The sequence below is a fragment of the Pleurodeles waltl genome, chromosome 7 (assembly GCF_031143425.1).
Source record: "Pleurodeles waltl isolate 20211129_DDA chromosome 7, aPleWal1.hap1.20221129, whole genome shotgun sequence".
NCBI classification, from domain to species: domain Eukaryota; kingdom Metazoa; phylum Chordata; class Amphibia; order Caudata; family Salamandridae; genus Pleurodeles; species Pleurodeles waltl.
Genome location: NC_090446.1, coordinates 24627608 through 24649334, shown reverse-complemented (window position 1 = coordinate 24649334; position 21727 = coordinate 24627608). Strand labels below are relative to the sequence as shown.

The 21727-nt window shown below is 47.6% G+C and overlaps 1 pseudogene; it reads left to right on the top strand.

Moving 5' to 3' along the window:
- Positions 1-676: 676 nt before the first annotated feature.
- LOC138246747 (olfactory receptor 5AR1-like) lies at positions 677-1545 on the top strand (annotated as a pseudogene).
- Positions 1546-21727: the final 20182 nt, after the last annotated feature.

Genomic DNA, 21727 nt, shown 5'->3' with positions numbered 1-21727 from the left:
GAGAATATTTACATTAACAAGTCAGATCAAGGAAAAGGAAATTAAGGAGATCAATGTATTTCATATTTATATTAAGACAAATTAGATTCTGGGTAAATTCCAAGTTCTAATGTCATGTAATGTAATTATACAGGGACATGGCATTGGAGCAGAAGAATCTTAGGTTACTTATTTAAGATGTCTTGTTAGAACTGTATATATAGAGAAATGGTATTCCTTACTTATGTGGCTCAAATACATCTGCAAATTATGTTGCTCATCAGTGGAAGGAGGTTCAGGCAGTCCTAATGTCTCCTTTTTCAGTGTGAAGTCTGATATCCTTGCATGATAGGAATAACAATATAAAAGTAAGGACTGCACCAATTTGTATCTTTTGAATCTCTGTAATTTTTATTTACAGCATAGTCAACTAATTCCAATTACAAACTCTATACAACATTTGATGTCTTATGAGTAATTTGTGGCATCTGAATGTCTACCTAGCTCATTTCCATGATCTTTGCAAGGCATATAGATTGTTGTACACCTACACTTTAAGTTCTTTAACACTTGAATGCCCCCATTAACAGAATCTCTAAACTTATGCAATACTCAGTCTTATAATGTTTATATTCTTTCGACTCAAATTGTGTTCCACGATCTAAAGTCTGCAGAGCATATGGAAAACCAAACAATCATGACGGAATTCTTAATTGTGGGTTTCGCGGTTAGCCCAGATCTGAAGACAGTCCTTTTTGCAGTGTTCCTGCTTGTTTACATTTTAATGCTGTGTGGCAATCTTGTGATCATTGTGCCATTATTTATGGACCTTCGACTGAAAACTCCAATGTACCTCTTTCTCCAGGACCTGTCCTTTCTAGACATCGTTTGCACTTCTGTCACTTTCCCCAAACTGCTAGCAATTTTTTGGAACAAAAGCAGGACTATTTCCTTTAGTGGGTGCATTACCCAAATGTGTTTCTTCCTATCTTTCACAAGCACAGAATTCGACCTTCTTGCAGCCATGGCTTATGATCGCTATGTGGCATGTCACCCTTTATGATACACCGTCATCATGAACAAGAGATCCTGCATTCTGCTAGTAGCTCTTTCATGGGTGCCTGGTTTTCTAGACAATGTACCCCATGCTGTCTTGGGGTCCCAGTTGTCTTTGTGTGGCTCAGATGTCATCAGACACTTCTTCTGTGATCTCACTGCCCTAATGAAGCTGTCCTGCAGTGATACACATGCTGTTGAAACTCTGATTTTTGCTGAAGGTGTATTTGCTGGGATGATCCCCGTTGTGCTAACTATTACCTCTTATGTCTATATCATCCGTGTAATACTAAAAATCCATTCTGTGAGGGGAGACTCAAGGCATTCTCCACCTGCACTTCCCACCTGACCGTTGTGATTGTCTTCTGTGGTGCTGTTATCTGTATGTATGTGCGTCCTGCATCCTCCTATTCATTAGAACAAGACAAATTGTTTTCTGTCCTCTACACTGCTTTTATTCCAATGTTTAATCCTCTGGATAATATAGCCTTGAATGTTTTCAACCTCTGAATGGGTACTTTGAAGAAAGCAACACACTCAAACATTTAGTTGGAGGGAATCCACTGTTCTGCACCCCAATAGTATTGCTGTCTTTAAGAAAGAGGCCAGTGAGCAGTCAACGAAAATGTTAGGGTACGACAAATGAGGACTGCAAAAAAAAAGTGTGGCATAGTGGGCTCATAATTGATTATTTGGGAGGTATTCAAGTTTAATATGAGGAACAGCCTTACAAGTTATATGAAAAGACATTTCAGATGTCAACAAAGAGAAGTGTCTTGAGGACAAACTCATTGGTTGTGGTAGAATTCACCACTCATTGAATCACAGATTCTTAGAAGCACACAACACCACTGTGCTAAACTCTCTAATGGGGAGGGTAGTGGGGATAGCCTTGTTGGCATCACAAAGCAGAGTATATCAGTTGGGTAACAGGAGAGCAGACTGTTCCATTGATTATTCCAATACAATAACACCACCCAAACTATAAGCAACAAGACACACAACACATGACTGGGCATTATCAAATTTGTCAGACATTTGCAGAACACTGCCAGCAGCTCAGACCAAAACATGATTACAGAATTCATAGAAGAACCTCCCAATGGGACATCTCACAAATGAGGAAAGAGATCTCCTAGCAGAGGGCATTATTGCAGATGAACTACCCAAGGCTCATTGACAGTCCATACAATCCTCACTGCTCTACTAGTCTTACCTTTTTTCAGGATATCCTCTCTTGGTTTTCTGCAACAATTCTCAGATGCCCAAAACCAATATCATTATTGGAAGCCTCCACCTAGAAGAGCCCTGTTTTTACCCTAGCCACTCCCTTTGTGTATGAGGTGCTTTCCTTTTTCTGGGCTCCTACTGGTTCTGTCCTGTGGGGCTGGAGTCAGAATGTCTATTGTGCCCCATCAAACAAAGATGGTAGTTCCTGCCAACCACCTTTGGCAACACAAAGTCAAAAGAAGACTGTCCTTTGTTTTGCCAGTTGCTCCTGTACTCCTGACATATAGCCATTTCCTGTTAACCGACTGGCTGTTGACAACTCACTTCCCTTCTTGGGCCTAGAGATCAAGCCATTGTACTTTGGGAGCCTGGCCATTAACACCCATCAAGGAATGTGTATTGAGTTTCAGGATTAGGGCTGAAAGGCAAACTAGTTCTTATACAGTTTTTTCTCAGGCACTACAAAGTGCACTATTATGTTAAGGTTTTTTTTACTACTACAAGTGTCACAAATCTAATTTCACAATTGAATGAAATTTTGTCAACTAAGTAAAAAATATTTGTAATTCTCTTTGGCAGGTGGAAGCATACAAAACAATTGTACTTATAGCTAAGATGGTTTCTGAGAAATGCAGCTTTATTATTCAGAGTATTCAGAGTAAAAACATAGGGGCGATTTAATAAAAGTGGCGCTGCACTAACGCCCACGAAAGGAAAGGGCCCAAAACACAACGTGGACACATCACATTTTTTCACAGAAAACAGAGGTGTTTTTTGCAAAGTGCTACATGTGGATTTTGGCCTCTAGCTCAGCCAGCCCCAGGGGGGGCAGAAATGGCCGAAAATAAATTTGCCCCCCATACCCCCTGGGGAGCGACCCTTGCCTACGGGGTCGCTCCCCTTGCGTGACGGCGCAAAAAAAAGATCCCTGGTGCCTAGTGGTTTCTGCCCCCCTTGGGGGCAGATTGACACTAAATCTGCCAATCTGCCCCCAAAGCAGGCAGAAAAGGCCTAAATACAATTTGCCCCTCCAGGGGAGCGACCCTTGCCTAAGGGGTCGCTCCCCATCTCAAAAAAAAAAAAAAATTGCCCTGGCGCCTTGAGGTTTCTGCCCCCCCTGGGGGCAGATCGGCCTAATAACAATAGGCGAATCTGCCCCAGTGGGGGCAGAAATGGCCTAAAATAAATTTGACGCTCCCCTTCCGTGACGACGCAAAAAAAAGATCCCTGGTGCCTAGTGGTTTCTGCCACCTAAAATCGGCCGATCTGCTCCCAAAGTGGGCAGAAATGGCCTAAATACAATTTGCCCCTCCAGAGGAGCGACCCTTGCCTAAGGGGTCGCTCCCCATCTCTAAAAAAAAAAAAAACTTGCCCTGGCGCCTAGAGGTTTCTGCCCCCCCTGGGGGCAGATCAGCCTAATAACAATAAGAAGTGGCCTAAAATAAATTTCCCCCCCAGGGGAGCGCCCCTTGCCTAAGGGGTCGCTCCCCACACCTAAAACAAAAAACAAAACAATTTTTTTTTTTTTTATCCCTGGTGCCTACAGGTTTCTGCTCTGGGGGGGCAGAAAAGGCCTTAACAAAATGCCCCCCTTGGGAGCGACCCTTGCCCAAGGGGTCGCTCCTTTATGACAATTTCCCCCCCCCAAAAAATCCCTGGTGTCTAGTGGGCGTTTCAAAAGCAAGCAATCCGGCTTTTGAAACGCTTGGAGAGACTTCAAAGGAAAGGAAATGCGCGCTGACGGCACGGGAGGGGTGTGGGGGGGGTCGGGGGTGGAAGGGGAAGGGCTTCCCCTTCCATACCTGACTTGGGGGGGTTGGGAGGAACCCCACAGAGGGAGCGCTAGCGCTACCTCTGGGCTCTGTGACAGCAGCAGCAGCAGCAGCAGCAGCAGCACTGTGCCTCAGGACGTAACCATTACGTCCTGGGCACAGAACCGGTTAAAGCAAATAGGCAGATGCATCTGTTTTCTGTGACTACATCAATCATGTTGTCGCGTAGGTTCTCATTATTCTAATGAGACTACTGGATTTTGAGCAGCACAATCGCCCGCTGTGTGGGAGACTGAGTCTGACCCACTACAGGTGACACCTGTCGCTCCAAATCCGGGTTTTGTTCCGGCTAACTAGCAGTGCCTCATCTCCATCACGGGATAGAGATGATGGGGCAGCCGAGCGCATGACATATTATACTTCTCAGGGAAGTCGTGGTCACTCAGGTCACATCCGGTTCTCTCATACACAATTCGGTCTCATATATAAATGACAAGAATAACGCTATAATCTTGTGACTATTATTTGTGGACTACTTCCTATCTAGGTCATAATCTGAGCACAGCATAGTAAGCTCTAACTCTGCCTTTTAGGTTCCCCAGGGAGGACTTCGACCCTCATACCTGAGCAAAGGCCTGTAGTTTGCGTTAGCATCTGCAGCAAAGCATTCAGCGTTCAGTTTACAGTCGTGGTTCCCTGCCTGGAATCTCCCTTGTGACGTGAACTGGGACTATCAAGTGTTTTTAAAATAACCCAGCTAATGCCCTGAAAAAGTGTCCCTACGTAAGGATGTGTAATGCCTACGAATGTTGGAGACATAACTTCTACCACGTTCACCGGCAATGTACTAAACTGTAGCCTTGACTGAAGCAAAGAGTCAACAAGAATTTTGTGTTTGAGAACACAGTGTTAGGCTAAGCTAAACATTTAGATAAATGAAAATTAAAACAAGACCGTGAAACTGGTTATTGTAAGAATAATAATGCAAAGCCAAATAAAATATATCTAGGTGAAAGTGCACAGTGGCTCTAGGTGAAGGTGCACAGCGGCCTAGTGTATTAAACTAACGTGCATGGAGATGTAACTAAAATGGCTCCACAACACCCTCCCCTTACCGGTTAAAGTGGTTGAAAAGCCCAAATTTACAAATCTAAAAACCAATAGCTCTAAAAACTCAACCTAAGATATATAAAAACCCAAGCAATTTTGAGAAGTTACAGAGACACATAAACATACTACGTGGCAATTTTAAAACATGAGCATGTGATTCAAGACCGAATTCCAAAGAGATGTCAATTTAAAAAAGATCCAAACTATAGATGAGTCATGGAGAATAGTAGGTCTTCCACTTCGGCAGATGTCAAAACCGAAAGGTCCACGCCAAAAATGAACAGGGAGCATGTGTGTTCCATAGCCCCAGTGTCAACCAAGGCGGCATCCCGTGGAGTGTCCAGTGATGAGTTGTCAGCAACTTCCTCCAGGAAGGGTAACTCATAAGTAGCCTCATGTAGCAAACACAGCCTCAGTGCACATGTCTGGTAATGAACCCTCAGAGAGAACATCAACAGATCAGCGTCTATTGCTGGGGGGCGCTGCCGTGAAAGGCAAACTTCCAATGCATGTTCGAGAGAGCACCAGAGACACCGAAACACGGGTTGCACACAATATAGGACCGGTCTGAATGACAAAGACCAGTCACACTCCAATTGCTCCAGGAGTGTGGCCCCACAACAATGTAGTTGAAGCCCATTCTGGCCCCACAGCAGTCACACAGTTGCAGACCTGGCTGGGTAGATGAGGAGCACAGTCTAACAGTTTCTGCTAGAAGATGGCAATAAAAACTGAGGGGGAGGTGAGAAAGGCACTATGGTCCCCATATTTCGCTCTCTGGAATAGTCTCCCTCCTCTTCCTGGATGTCCCATGGCCCCAAGGGATAGAGTAAGCTAAGTTTGGACAGCCAATCTTCAGGGCCAAACAGACATCTTCTTTCTCTCACCAGGCAGGCAGGCGTAGGTGCTGGAGGACGGGTCCACATCTTCTTCAGTAGTGTGTCCAGACTTGAATTGATGTCTCTTGACCTCTGGAAGACAGGCTGCCAGCCAGAAGCCAGCTTTGTGGCATAGCAGTGTTTGAGTACTCTGCTGAGCATTCCCTTTTTTGGTCATAATGGATTTGGAACTGGAATCAAGTGGAGTGATTGGAGTCCCACTTTTATACACTACTTCTGGACAAGGAAGGTGGTTCCACTGTGGTGGACCCCAATGTGGGTTGGTTCTCCTTATAAGCGACCTGTCCAAGCTGTTCACTCCGAGCTGCAAAACACACAGCAGGTAGCATTGGGGCTGTCACCATTATGGAGCACCCACAACAGAGGCACAAAGAGGTGTGACTTTTCAGTACCTGGCCTTCCACTGCCCAACTGAGGTAGTAATCAGGGATTGACAGAAGTTCATGCTTCACCAAGACAGTTTCTCACTGTGCACAACAGATTTTGTGTTCCCGTCCATCACCCCTGCCAACACCATCCACCATATGGGCTCATAGAATGTTTAAGGGCTGTTTTGTCGTATTTCCCTTCACTTCAGTGCCTTGATTTCCCCCCTTCAGCTACAGAAAGTGAAGCAACACACTTCAACTCTCTGTGAACAGAGTCCTTACCCTAACCTTGTGTTTTACATCAGGTCAGGGATATTCAAATTTGGATCAGCTGGACTCCATTTTGCTAGCTCATTCCCAAATGTTTCAAGTAATACACATCCTACATATGTATGCATGCTAAGCACAGGAATGTGAGGACAAGGCACGGGGAGTGCAGGAATAGAATTTTATGCAGGTGGGCTTGTATGCATCAACTCCAGTGACACAGATAAAAAAAAGGTCTGGTAATACTAGTGCTTACTTGTCTTAAACACCCTATGCTGCTACCTCCACTCTGTATGTTGTACCCATTACAAGGACAGTAATTCACTGTCAGCGATTAGGGCATGATTGTAGTGCCCCTCCATGTCACTGGTCAAGTCCAGGGTATCACATAGTCAATGAAGGGACTAGGTGTCTGCACACAGGATGAGATTAGTGTGAGGCCAGGGGCAAAATAAATGGGCAGGATATCTGATGTACTCGCAATTAGGTACTTGTGGCAGGTAAACATGCCCACATGACATGCAGAGAACATTTTCATCCCAACAGACCCATTTTATTCTTAGGATGTGTTAATTTGTAGTGAATCTTCTTTTCATTAAGTATATCTAAATTATAATTTTCCCCTTGGTTTTTGTGTTTAGGTGGAGCAGTGAAAATTAAAAACTGAGTGGGTTATGAGCAACAGTGGCATCTCTGCGTTGCCATAAATTAACAAAGTGTGTCCATCATCAAACATAATAAAGTATAACAGATTCCTTTTTTCTTTTATAGATTTAATTGAATCTAGTAGAGTCAACTAGACCTTTCATATTGAATGAAGTATTACAAGAATCCAATTCAAAGTAGGCACATTAAGTACACAAAAAGTTTGCATTTTTGGGTCTTTAATTATGCCTGCTTAGTGTGAACTTGTTTCAAGCTATAATTTTTTGTCTGGCCTGCATCAGGATTGGACCATATAAAAGGAGAAATTCATTTCTGCATGACCTTAGGTCAAGTTGAACATCTGGGATGACTGAATGTTTTTCTTGTTCTCATGTTGTATAAAAATGTCATTGTTTATCTTTCGATTTGTAGTTATACCTGAATGGTCAGAACTGTTCTAGCACATACCTCTTTTAGTCTTTACTACAGCGTAGAACCCGGCTCAATTGAAAGCACCCCAAGATCACTCAAGACTTTATCTTCCAAACTGGCAGACACTCACACAAGGTTCCAAGCCAGCAATTCTTTTATCTTGAATTGTCGTAGGACTTTCGTCATGGGGGCAAGACTGCTGGATTCTGGTGCCCGTACCACACATGTGGGGTACTGAGTCTGAACCCTCACCATCTGATAACGGTCGGCCTAACCATTTTTGCTAGTTAACAGCACTTCACCAAAACCCAAGAGTAAAGCTAATTTGTGGCAGCCTGACACATGACACTCTGTGACTTCTCAGAGAAGTTGTGGTGGAACAGATCATACCCCTTTCTCTTAGTTACACAATTCTCATGTGTGCACAAGACAAACAGAAGCAGGATTCTGTACAATTCATTTTATTGAAGCAACTGCATTCTACTTAAAAATGCATGAATTATGATTATTAGCACAATGAAACACAACGCTATTTTGACAATGACCAAAAAAGTCAAACAGATGAAAGGTTCCAACATTCTGTCATCCAAATTAATCTAAACTCCCTAGAATCACCACCTGCATTAGTAAACATCCACATGAGAGCACTAGTAGTGTTAGCCCTCATCTGCCCATCTAGCCTCTGCAAGGAAATACAATCCTCATACCTGTGTGATAGGTAAAGAAGAGGCCTGTTAGTCTGCTGACAGTCCTCCCAAATGGATGAAGAAAAGATGCCAAGTTCAGAAAAACTGCGACATGGGGCAGCATAAGATGGCTAGCTGACTGGAATGTCCTCTCTTCATTTGTTTGGGCAGCGTGTTGTTTTATAATAAAATATGTTGTTCTAAGAACTGTCCAGATGTGATAATAGGTCTTTTCTGTGTAGGGTAGACAGTGTACGCTTTGGACCGGCAATGCCCAGTAAATAATCATGTATAGCCTTAGGCCAAGAACAAAATGAAATGTTGGGCAAGAAACTGATAACACGATCTGCATGGAAGGGCAAATGATAAAAACTAATGAAACATCTCCACTGAAATAAAGCTTTGCTAAAATAATAAAAGGAATTACATTAAATGTAACTAGGTGAAAGGGACAGGCCTCAGGGCCAGAGCTAAAATGAATGTGTCCATGTAATGTGCTAAAATAACCCCACAACACAATAAAAGCACTTCTCATGCCTCATAGCTGATTAGTATTAATTGACTCATTGTTCAGTAAAATAATATTTTCAAGGGTCGGGGATTAGCCCAAATATCAGTAGAACCAAATCTAGATTGTTGTATCAGAAGAAAATGTGTCCACTGACTAATACTTCCCACATATTGGGGGTCATTACAACATTGGCGGTAAAAGCCGCTTACCGCCGTGCAGAAGACCGCCAATACACCGCCGCGGCCGCGGAATTCCACCACAGCTATTATGACCCACATCTCGGAATCCGCCGAAATTCAGACACCCACACAAGTCCGCCACACCAAAGGTCAGTGATAAACTGGCGAAAACAAAACCTCCACTGTCACGCCAACAGAAACACGCCCATGCTATCACGACCCACGAATCCATGCGGCGGTCTTTCAACCGCAGTATTCCATTGGCGTTACACACCGCCACACTCAAAATACACACACAGCTCCAAAACACCGCCACATTGGACAATTCAAATTACACACACCTGATACACATACAAACACCACTCCCACACACCCATTATAATATAAAACATACACCCACATCACACACAAACTCCTACGACCCAAAATGTTTGACGAAGGCCAGAGAGAGAACACAGAATAGAAAATCCCACCACACAGAGGCACACAACACCATCACCCACACAACATCCACGCACAAAACACCACACACCACTACACATCACCACACTCATCACCACATACACCACCCCACACATCACCTACACCTGCCCATGGCACGGCAAAGACACCCCAGGTTCTCTGAGGAGGAGCTCAGGGTCATGGTGGAGGAAATCGTATGGTTAGAGCCACGGCTATTTGGAGCACAGCAGCAGCACACCTCAATTGCAAGGAAGATGGAGCTATGGAGAAGAATAGCCGACATGGTCAACGCAGTGGGACAGCACCCAAGAAATCGGGACGACATCAGGAAAAGGTGGAACAACCTACGGGGGAAGGTGCGTTCCGTGGTCTCCAGGCACAACATCGCGGTACAGCGGACTAGCGGCGGACCCCCACCTCCTCCCCCACAACTAACAACATGGGAGGAGCAGGTCTTGACTATTATGCATCCTGAGGGCCTCGGAGGAGTCGGTGGAGGACTGGACACTGGTAAGTCAAATCTTAACTATCATATCCCCCACCCTACCTGCATGCTATCACACACACCCACCCTCACCCCCTCCCCTATCACTCCAACTCCTCACTAATGTACTAGTAACACAAACTACCCATCCCAACACCAAGCCCTGCATGACACTACAAATCATGGACACCCCTCACTAAAGCATGCCCACTGCACATACACATAACACCCCCCCAAACATCATCACACAAGCCCCCACACAGGAATGCTAGCACTGGGGTACACGCTCACCCACCCATTGCACACCATGACACACACACATGCAATAATCATACTTTTACACCCCTGCAGGACCACTACCTAACGTCACCAGACAGGAGGGTCCAGACATCTCTACCCCACCCACAGAAGAGGCCCACAGTGATGACAGCAGCTCTGGCCAACTGGATCCAGATGTCCAGCCTGGACCATTGTGGGCCTCGGGACAGTCGGTTCCCCTCGCACAGGCACAGCCCAACACAGACCTTCCACCCTCTGGAAACACCAGCACAGCACCCACCCAGCAGGCCCATACCTCCGTACCCAGGACACGTCAATCAGCTGCGTGTCCACCACTACAAGGAACTCAGGATAACCCACCACCCCAACAACAGGGACCTGGGGACAGTGGTAGTGGGCACACGGTCCAGGGGACGGAGGCCCAGGAACACAGGGGAACTGGGAGGGCTGCCGTGCGACAGGGGGCGGACAGGCCTAGGGAACCCACTGTCCACAAGGCCCTCTCCTCCATCATGGGAGCATACCACCACTCCCAGGAGACCATGGCTATGGTCCTGGCCAAGTTTCAGGAGACCCAGCGCCTGCAGGAGGACCAGTATTTGGGGTTCAGGGAGGAACTCAGAACCATCAGCTCCGCCCTGGGCACCATCGTAGGGGTGCTGAAGGACATACAGAACACCATGAGGGACACCGTGGCACTCCAAGGGGCCCCTGACACTAGCATGGACGATGAACTGCCCACCACCTCCGCCGGCGCTAGTGGACAGGACGCCCCGCCACAGGACCACCACACCAGAACCCCACCCCCTGCAGACGGAGACCCACCCCGCAAGCGGTCCCTGAGATCCAGAAACAGGACAGAGCACGATGGCAAGACCCCCGCCAAGAAATGAGACCACCCTGATTGTCATCCCACTGTCCCCCTTTGTAACCCTGTCCATTTTGGAACTGCCCCAGCTCCACTTCCCATGCCCATATGGGATATGCACATGTGAGACTAATAGACTGGACTCTGCCATGGACACTCCTCCGCCATCACCCCTCACCATTTTACCACCCCCTCCAATATTTAGCACTTCAATAAACACCCTTGAACCACAAAACAATCTGGAGTCAGTCTGTGATTGAGAAAATGTGTATTAGCAATGACAGTGACAAAATCCGTTCTCAATAGTAATGTCAACATACCTATGTCACACATTACAAGTCCATGAAGGATGCAAGCAGATGACACACGTTGGTAACCACACCTGTGAAACCGTAATGGAAATGTACAACTCACTTACCAAATACTGGTTGAAAATGACAGACAGGATAGAGGTAGAAGTGTGAAAGTACTTGTAGGAGTCAAGAAAGTGTTCTCACCTGTGTGCCACTGGAAATATTGCTGTATGACTGAGTCCCTGTTGTCAATGTCTTCTTCCTCTGCTTCCTCCTCATCACTGTCCACAGGCTCCACAGCTGCCACAACACCGTAATCTGGACCATCCTCCTGCAGAAAAGGCACCTGGCATTGCAAAGCAAGATTGTGAAGCATACAGCAGGCAATGATAATCTGGCACACCTTCCTTGGTGAGTAGAATAGGGGCTGCCTGGGTAGAGTAGGGGCTGCTTGGGTGGTTCCTGGGGCCCTGATCATGATCCCGTGTGCTGCTGCTGCTAACACTGGAATAGGGTAAGAGTAGTCCAGTCATACTGTCATATGGAGGCACCTGAACCTGGCCTTCAGGAGGCCGAAGGTGCGTTTGATCACCCTCTTAGTCTGCCCATGGGCCTCATTGTAGCGTTCCTCTGCCCTGGTCCAGAAATTCCTCAATGGGGTCAATAGCCATGACAGGTTGGGGTAACCAGAGTCCCCTAATAGCCACAGCCGGTGCCTCTGGAGTTGACCCATCACATAAGGGATGCTGCTATTCCGCAGGATGTAGGCATCATGCACAGAGCCAGGGAACATAGCATTTACCTGGGAGATGTACTGGTCTGCCAAACATACCATCTGTACATTCATCGAATGATAACTCTTCCGGTTACTGTACACCTGTTCACTCCTGTGGGGGGGGACCAGAGCTACATGGGTCCCATCAATGGCACCTATGATGTTAGGGATATGTTCAAGGGCATAGAAGTCACCTTTAACTGTAGCCAAATCCTCCACCTGAGGGAAAACGATCTAGCTCCTCATGTGTTTCAGCAGGGCAGACAACACTCTGGCCAACACGTTGGAAAACATTGGCTGGGACATCCCTGATGCCTTGGCCACTGTTGTTTGAAATTACCCACTTGCAAGGAAATGGAGCACTGATAGCACCTGCACTTGAGGGGGGATTCCTGTGGGATGGCGGATTGCTGACATCAGGTCTGGCTCCAACTGGGTACACAGTTCCTGGATTGTGGCATTGTCAAACCTGTAGGTGATGATTAAATGTCGCTCCTTCATTGTCAACAGGTCCACCAGTGGTCGGTACACCGTAGGATTCCGCCATCACCTCACATGTCCCAGCTGAAGGTGCCTGGAAAGGACAAAAGCGACTGCAGGGTCAAGCAACTCAGAGGTATGTACCCACAGCTACACAGAACACGAAACATAATCCAAAAAGTTGTCTGAAAGAGTGTTGAGTCCAGGCCTAGGTATGTGTGACGCAGTTGAAAATGAAGCCATGTGGGCCCCTGAAATGGCGGCTGCCTGACCTCTAAACTGGGACAATGGGATGTGAGGTAACTGCGCTGGCATTGTACACCGTTGTGGTAGGCGGTCGAAGACCGCGGCGCAATGCTGCATTGGTTAACATTGGAGCCTATGGGTCCCAGGAGCCAATGACCAAGTGTGCCAGCGGTGATGATACGCATCGCCGCGGACGTCACCGCCGCGGACGTGACCGCCATTTTCTATCTGTTGAATCACTCGATACCTGATCTTCGACAGGAGAGGACCTATACTGCAAGTGCTGCTGTGACCTCGGTCTGGAAGAGACAATGGCACGTGCATCTGGGGAAAGGGCCCCTGCCTTCACTGCACTGGAGTTGGAGAAGCTCGTGGACGGGGTCCTCCCCCAGTACACGCTACTCTACGGTCCTCCAGACCAACAGGTGAGTACATAGGGTGCAAGTTGTATGGGCTATGCCTGGGTGGAGAGGGCTGGTCGTAAGAAGGAAGGGGGCAGAGTTCTGTGAGCATGAAGGACTGTGAATGCATGTGCAACATGGCAAGGGCAGGGATGTGGGACACTCATTTAGACGGTAATGACTTCTCTTCTTACCCTGTACATGTCATGTAGGTCAGCGCCCACCAGAAGAAGGATATTTGGCGTGCCATCGCCAAGGACGTCCGGACCGTGGGGGTCCACCAGAGATGGAGCACCCTCTGCCGTAAAAGATGGGAGGACATTCGCCGCTGGAGCAAGAAGATGGCAGAGGCTCAGCTGGGGATGGCCTCCCAACGTGGGAGGGGTGCCCGTCGCACCATGACCCCCCTGATGTTCCGGGTCCTGGCGCTGGCCTACCCTGAGTTGGATGGGCGCTTGAGGGCATCACAGCAGACACAAGGTGGTGAGTACACTCTCATTCAGCTGACTTTGCGCGCAGTGGAGCGGTCTGGGTGGGGGAGGAGGGCTATGGGTTTCCCTAGGCCAGGGCGAGTTCGGTAGGCTAGGCCCCTCCGTAATGCAGGCCATGTACCACTCAACCCTACCTCTGTAGAGTGCCAAGTACAGGTATACATGCCCCTGTGTCATCTATGTGTGCAGATGTCCACCATAGCCATGTAGGCCATATCCCAGGAACTGCATCTGTAGAGCCCAACAGCGCGACGTAGTGCAGAGGGCGGCTGTGTGTGTATTGTCCGCCAACGGTAGCGGTAAGCCATGCACTCAACCTGTCTTTCTTCTGTCGTTCACCCCCCCTTTTTGTGCTCTCCCTGTTCTTTTGTGCATCAGCATCATCAGGTGGAGGTACAGTGGCACCGGAACACGAAGGGGCTGCATCCCACATGGCCATGGAGGACCACACCACGGACTCCGAAGACACCAGTGGGATGGAGGGCGAGGGGAGCTTTACGGCGGTAACCGGATCAGCAACCAGCGACACGGACTAATCCTCCGATGGGAGCTCCCTTGTAGTGGCGGCAACATCTGTGCCCCCCACTTCTACAGGTACAGCCGCCGCCCCCCCTACCAGCACCGCCCTCCCAGCAGCCCCTCTGCCTTCGCCCCGTGCCCTCCCACCCAGGAGGGTTGGCATCACCTTTGCCCCAGGCACCTCATCCCCTGCCCCTGTCACCTCTGCTGCCCTCAGTGAGGAGGCCATTGTCCTCCTCAGGTCACTCACTGTTGGGCAGTCTACCATTGTGAATGCCATCCAGGGTGTAGAAAGGGAGTTGCAACACACTAATGCATTCCTAGAGGGCATTCATTCTGGTCAGACTGCCCATCATCGAACCCTGCAATCTCTGGCCTCAGCACTGATGGCAGCCATTGTCCCTGTGTCTAGCCTCCCCCCTCCAACTTCCTCCACCCAGACCCAATCCCCTGTACCTCTGCCTATCCCAAGCACACCATCAGACCAGCCTGCAAACACGTCAACACACAAGGGAAGGTCAGGCAAACATAGGCACCACATATCCCACAGGCACTCACACAAGCATCACCCACATACAGACACAGCAACATCCACTGCCTCCACTGTGTCCCCCTCCTTGTAGTCTTCCTCCTCCCTCCCAGTGTCATCTACACTCTCACCTGCATGCACTACCACTACAGCCACTAGGATTAGCATAGCACACCCACCACCACACCCTGCTCACCTGCACTCACCACCCCCACTACCATTTACACATCCCCTGTGTCCTCTCCCAGTGTGTCTGTGACGCCCCTCCCAAAGTACACAAACGCGGGCACACACACGCCCAACATCCATCCACCTCACGATAGCCTCCAGAACATGCGCCTGCATCTGTTCGTCAGAAACTTTTCCTGAGCACCGTAGATCTCTTTCCCACTACCCCCCCCTCCAATTCATAGGTCCCGTACTAGCACCTCAGCCAAAAAATCTCCGGTACCAGTGGGGCCTGTTAGAGGTAGGGGGAAGACTCCAGCCGGTAAAGCCGCTCACAAGGGTCCCAGGGGGAGTGTTGACTCAGCTGTGACTCCTCCCAAGGTGGGGAAGGGACAGAAGAAAGCGCCAAAGTCTGGGAAGAGCAGCACAGCGAAGAAGGCCGGCATCATCCCCGCTGCCCAGGAGGCCTCTGCCAGCCCGATCATCACTGGTCAGGAGACCACCGCCAGAGTAAGTGCCCAGGAGGGCAGTCCCATCGTCAGTGGTCAGGAGACCACTGCCAGAGTCAGTGCCCAGGAGGGCCCCGGCAGCCACAGCCCCGCTGGGCAATGAGGGACCGCCATGGCAAACACCGCTGCACAGGTCAGAAACTGCAAAGTCAAGCACCGCTGAACTGGGCAAGCACCGCTGAACAGGGCAAAGACCGCCATGGCAAGCACCGCTGAACAGGGCAAGCACCGCTGAACAGGGCAAAGACCACCATGGCAAGCACCGCTGAACAGGTCAGAAACTGCAAAGTCAAGCACCGCTGAACAGGGCAAGCACCGCTGAACAGGGCAAAGACTGCCATGGCAAGCACCGCTGAACAGGGCAAGCACCGCTGAACAGGGCAAAGACCGCCATGGCAAGCACCGCTGAACAGGTCAGAAACTGCAAAGTCAAGCACTGCTGAACAGGGCAAGCACCGCTGAACAGAGCAAAGACCGCCATGGCAAGCACCACTGAACAGGGCAAGCACCGCCAACTCTAGCACCGCTAGCCCATGGGCGGCAGGGGTAGTGATGGAACTGGGACCGTCACGGGGACAGTGATGCACTCTGGGCACCAGTCCCCCTCCAGAACCAGTGGAGACATGCATCCACTCCATCTTTCCTTAACAGGATGAAGCACTCTGGCACCAGTCCCCCTCCAGAATCAGTGGAGACATGCATCCACTCCGTCTGTCCTTAACAGGATGAAGCACTCTGGGCACCAGTCCCCCTCCAGAACCAGTGGAGACATGCATCCACTCCGTCTGTCCTTAACAGGATGAAGCACTCTGGGCACCATGCCCCCTCCAGAACCAGTGGAGACATGCATCCACTCTGTCTGTACTTAACAGGATGAAGCACTCTGGGCACCAGTCCCCCTCCAGAACCAGTGGAGACATGCATCCACTCCGCCTGTCCTTAACAGGATGAAGCACTCTGGGCACCATGCCCCCTCCAGAACCAGTGGAGACATGCATCCACTTCGTCTGTCCTTAACAGGATGAAGCACCCTGGGCACCAGTCCCCCTCCAGAACCAGTGGAGACATGCATCCACTCCGTCTGTCCTTAACAGGATGAAGCACTCTGGGCACCATACCCCCTCCAGAACCAGTGGAGCATGTTATCGACTTGAGAGACTGTGGCTTTGCACTCCCCAGGATGGTACAGTGGGCAAACCACCCACTGAAAAGACTTGTGAGACTGTGGCTTTGCACTCCCCAGGATGGTACAGTGGGCAAACCACCCACTGAAAAGACTTGTGAGACTGTGGCTTTGCATTCCCCAGGATACATCAATGGGCATGGAACTCCATCGTGGATCTGGCGTGGTGCTGTCATACGGCTGAGGTGCCCCCCCTACCCTTCCCCCTTAGGTGCCTGTTGTATTTAGATCTGATGCCCTAGCAGTGTTCTCTCCGTTTTGCTCAGGTATCTAGTGTGGGCCTCACCCATGCATTTTGGGGCCAGTGGTCCACGGACATTGAATGGTGCATACCTGCACTACTAATCGTGATGTATATATTGTTGGATGTGTATATATATCTGTATATATTAGCTTACTGTATTTTTATACATTACAATGGTTGAACTCATTTCCTTTTGTCTTAGCATTATTCCGGGGGGGTTGGGGGTTGTTACTGTAATGTTTGGATATGCATTGGTGTGTGTGTTGTAATGGGTGAGGGTGGGGGTGGGGGTGTTGCGTGTGTGTGTCCCTGACTTTTGCCTCCCCCCTCCCCTATGTCGTAGTTGCAGTACGCACCGTTGTCTTCGGGGCTGGCGTTGCTGGTGATGGTACAGGAGCAGGAAGACTATCGCAGGGAGCATTTGGAGTTCCGGCTTCATGGTGCCCTCCTTCCTCGTGGAGTGTTTGAGGTGAGCATTTTCCCACTGAAATGGCTGTTTCCGCCGTGTTTTTATCCACAGTGAATCCGCCCCAGAAAAGGTGGCTTATTGGTAGGTTGTGATACTTTGGGCGGTACTTTGTCTCCCGCATGTCTGTTGGCGGTGACCGCCACGCTGTTTGTCTGTACCGCTGTGACGGTCGGAGTGTTAAAGTGGCTGTCTTTGCTGGCGGTTTCCCCCACGGTCATAATTCCCTTTTTTTCCGCCGGCCTGTTTGCGGTCTTACCGCCACTTTAACACCGTCCGCCAGGGCTGTAATGACCCCCATTATTTTCCTTCACCTTTGAACTGATACCTCCATTTTCTGAATAATAAACAGTCAATTATAATTGCACAAGTCTTACAAACCATCTTGGTCTCTCCTGTTTTTGAATAGCACATCAGCAGAGAAACCATGAAACTTTAGCACTTCACAAAGGATCAATATAATCTATGGGGACTCATTGTGCCTTCTTTCTGAAAGCACTTTATCTCAACAAATTACTTAATGTATTTAATTTGTTTGTTAAATTATAATTTTAGGCAACCAACACATTTTCGAGTGTAAGCCAATATAGTTAAGCATCAAACATTGAGTATTCCGCATTTGGCCCTCAGTTTGCTGTAAGTGTGTGTGCTGGAGTAGGGGTTATTGTATTGAAGTTCCAAAGAAGTCTGATATGCTGTGATACTGAATAAACAGAAACAAGTGTTCAGTACAATAGTCTACAAATACTTTGACAACCTTCGGATTTCCATTGAGATTGGCCTGACTGGCACAGGGCACAGAAAAGGTGAAAATCATTGCTTATTTTGTAGCTCCATTCTCAGAAAGAGCAGCATGTCCGTGTGTGAGCAGTGGTGCCTCATGTTGACACTAACAATCATTGTGGTTACTAACCATTAGGCCTGGGCAGAATTTTGATTACAGCAGAGAAATATGAGAATTTTTTGCAATTCTATCTCTTTCACTTATGTGGAATTACAGATAATTGCACAATTACTCCTGCTGAAGTAAAACTTATTTAGAGGATAAAATCCTATTGAGAGAGCACATTTAGCAAATAGACATTTGGCGCTAAGAAATAGTGCTCCATGTCGGTAGTAGGTTGGGGGTATATCATATCTGAGGAGGCTTGCTTTTCATGTTTTGTTGCATTTAGTGCATTTTCTTAGCGCAAAATCCTCCTTGTAACCATTTTGGACATGAGGGGGCATGTTTGCGCTAAGAGATAGTGCTAAGCGCTGAATTAGTCTTCCTGCATAATGCTGCATAATCTTGTGGAATTCTTAGGTAATTCCACGTGATTACGCTGTACGGAAGTACGGAAATTCTGCCCACCCCTAGTAAAGACAAAGTGCATGCCTCTTTGGGTATGCAACCACTTACTTTCAGGATTCACCTTAATGTCTCTTGTTCCCCGAGAAGAGAAAAAGCATCTTTCTTGTTCTCAATCTGTAGTTACTGACTATACTACAGAGCTGGCCTTGAGATTCCAAAAATAAGCAGTGGCAAAGAGTACAACCATGCCCTACAGAATAAAAACAAACTCCTGAAATTGAATCAAAGAAGTGTCGAATCATAAGTGTTAGCAGCAAGCATTAAATAAACAAGACAGAGCTGTTCAAAGCAAATCCCAAAACAACAAGAAGAAATGAATAAAGGGGGATGCCTTCCTGCCTCACATTAGCATCATTTGTTTTGCTAACGGCTCGCATTGCGCCACTTTGCAACCCCTTGTGCAAGGCAAAATTTATGCAAGGGGGGCGTCCTGGTGTTAGGAGGTCCGCAAAAATTGTGCATGTGCCATTTTTAGAATAATTTTCAATACATGCTCAAAGCAGCCATGAAAATGACGAAGCCATAGAAACCTATGGGCCTCCTTGCACTTTGCTCTAACAGTAGCACCATTTTTTATTCTAGTGCAGCAAAGTGCCCCAAAAGCATAAACATTTTTTTGTCTATTGGCCTAATGACCGCCCTTGAGTGCTGTATTGTAAATACGGCACACCCATGGTGTGGTTACGTAGGGCAGGGGTGACAAAAGAAAACTGCTGCACCAGCACCGATGCACCAGTTTCTTCTAAATATGCCCCAAAGTGTTCAAAAGAAAAAGCAAAAGGCCACCCAAAGACTGCACTGGAGTGGACCAAGAAACCATCGATAGGAGATACAAGATTACCAAGTAAAGGTTAAGTTAGAGACCATCTGTGGTCATCATACCTGTAAATAACACAGGGGTACGCTGGAGGCTTATTAACAAAAAGTCAAAGGTAAATGCAGACACCTTGGGCGGTCACTATCAGTCTTCTACTCATTCATGTGGTAAACAGTTTTCACCACCTTTTACTGCACATTGTGCTAAGTTGTGTGGTTTTTGCACTCACAACTTCCTCCAGGAGACATGACAAGCACAATAGTGTGTCAAAGGGACACTTATGAGGTAAAAGAAATCTCTTAACCATTTCCCCATCATTCATCACTGCGAGTGGGAAATTGCTAAATCTGGTGCAGATTCCCACCAGATACAGTGTGTTAGTGATATTTACTCAGTCATTTTGTGCACCATCTTTTGCTCCAGCAGTCAGAATGTCAAAGTAATGGGACCACAATCTCGCACAGGATCACCTTTGGAGTTATATCCAGAGAAGTTTTAAGGCATGGGGAAAGTGGGCTCTGGCCCCCAGCCATTCAGTACAACTCCCCCCAGCCCTGGTAGGGCGAGCTCTGTTCTGCACAGAGGCTTGCTGTGGTGACCTTGAATGACTCTTAAAAACAGTGTGGCTCATTTACAAGCTGTAGTGTCATCTTTGTTTACGCTACAGTGGCACAAAACAGTCCTCCACCCTGCACCGTATTTACAAACTGGACCAATGTCATCATTGCTCCAGTTTGTAAACCCTTGTGCCACATTATACCTGCCCCAGATATAATGTATAAACAACAAGTGATGGACGGAATGCTGAACATTGTCAAACATTCACCCCCAGTACAGTGATCTGGGCCTAAATCCATCGTTTTTTTGCTGCCCATGCCATTCCAGTTTGGACTCAGCCATATGCAAATCAGTCTTGACCCTGTTCCCCATGGGAACAGTCCAGCCCGAACTGCTAGGCCAGGTCTTCCCTGGACTGGAAACAAGCATCCTGGGACCGGTTTCGGGGTTTCAACCCTCATCAGCAAGGCTAGCTTGAATCAAATGGCAAGGGAAGCACGGGACCCACAGATATAATGTTTGCCAGGAAGGTGTTCACCCACAGGGAGTCCCAAAGAAATGGTGCAGTGAAAACTAAAAAATGTCACTGCTACAAAAGTTCACTGCACCATTCTAGTGTAATTTTTTAATGCCTGCCCAGGGCAGGCGTCAAACTGACACTAGGCTATTTTCATTGGGCCTCCCTGTGCTTTGCTGGACTAGTGTCAACATTTTTAATGCTAGTCCCGCAACGATTTTGACACAGTTGTGCTAACAAGCCGCATGGTGCACTGTATTCACTGTATTATAAAATAAGCAATACCATGGTGTTGTTAGGGGGTCACAGGGCAACCCAAGAAAACTGGTGCATCGGAGCAGATGCGGTAGTTCCTTGTAAATGAGACACATTGTTTTCAATCACATTTTCCTTTAATTTTAATGTGGGTGATGTTTGAGTCTATTGCTGTCATTTTGCAGAGAAATTTGTGTTTATGTTCCATGCAACATCCATAAAAAAGTTTCTTTTAAAGCAAAACAAGAGTTTTAAAGCATGAGTACCCCAGGAAGTTGCCCTTTGCCACCTACTTCTCTGCAACCTCTCCCTCCTCTATCAGCCCTCATGGTACAATTGTTCATTTTTCAACGACTGGATTGAACCATATGTTTAAATGTCAGAACAATTGCAAGGTGAGGAACATTAAATATAAGTAGGAGTTAGTAGAATTTTCTACTGATGATAATGTTATAAGCTGAGGAGTTTTTGAAGTTGTAGATTTCAAGTTTTCATCTTCATCTGCTTATCGAAAGGATTTAGAAAGCAAAGGTTGAAGTCATATTTTTGTCAGTAATTGTCGTGTGATTTGATAGGTTTGAAGGTTTTGTCCAAGGTCATATCTACTTCCAAGCACTGCTGTACATTCCCTATTGTAAGAAAAAGATATCAAACTTACAAAATGCAACTTGATTCCATATATATATAGATAACTG